Genomic DNA, 886 nt, shown 5'->3' with positions numbered 1-886 from the left:
ATATAATACTTATTTTAGGTTTCAGACATTTAAATACACATAAGTACTAGCAAAACCATACATTTACAGTTTGTAAAAAAATCTATGGAAATGGCAATAATGAACCCTCCCTTCTCTCCAAGAACTGTACTCATCCAGAGTGAGCAAAAGGGCTGGCAAAATCACTCTGGACCCCTCACATCCAGCACACTCCCTCTTTGTACTGTTGCCATCTGGTCGACGCTACAGAGCACTGAGCACCAGAACGGCCAGACACAGGAACAGTTTCTTCCCTCAGGCCATCCATCTCATGAACACTTGACAATAACTGTGGAACACACAACACTATTTATACACTCATACACTTATTTATCTAACACACATACTTAGTATACACCTCAAATTTGCACATAATATACCTGTACATACAAAACTGTCTATTGTAATATACCTGCACATACAATTGTCAATTTATATATTGTTATTCCTTATTTACTTGTTCTATTTTTTATTCTTCTTTTATTATCTGTGTTTTTGTTCTGTCACTGTCATTCTGTTGCACTGCGGAAGCTTCTGTCATGAAAACAAATTCCTCGTATGTGAAAACATACCTGGCAATAAAGCTCATTCTGATTCTGATTCTGATTTGTATGGTTTGCATCAATTAAGTTAAATGGCTCTCTGTGGCAGCAGATCTGTTAGCATGATGAGCTGCTGAAGTTTGTTTATCTGTATCGCTAGGCGACCGCTTTCCTCATCTTACCTCTGTTGGAGACACTGAACCTGTGTGTGAATGAATCCCAATGGACAGGGAAACATTTAGCACATGATCCGCTCCCTGCTGATTTTCACAGGACGTAGATTAAAGAAATTAACTGTAAGACAGTAACTTTAGAGCAGCACTAAA

The sequence above is a fragment of the Sinocyclocheilus anshuiensis genome, unplaced genomic scaffold (assembly GCF_001515605.1).
Source record: "Sinocyclocheilus anshuiensis isolate Anshui unplaced genomic scaffold, SAMN03320099.WGS_v1.1 scaffold743, whole genome shotgun sequence".
NCBI lineage: Eukaryota > Metazoa > Chordata > Actinopteri > Cypriniformes > Cyprinidae > Sinocyclocheilus > Sinocyclocheilus anshuiensis.
The sequence above is the reverse complement of the archived record's forward strand: the minus strand, read 5'-3'. Positions refer to the sequence as shown.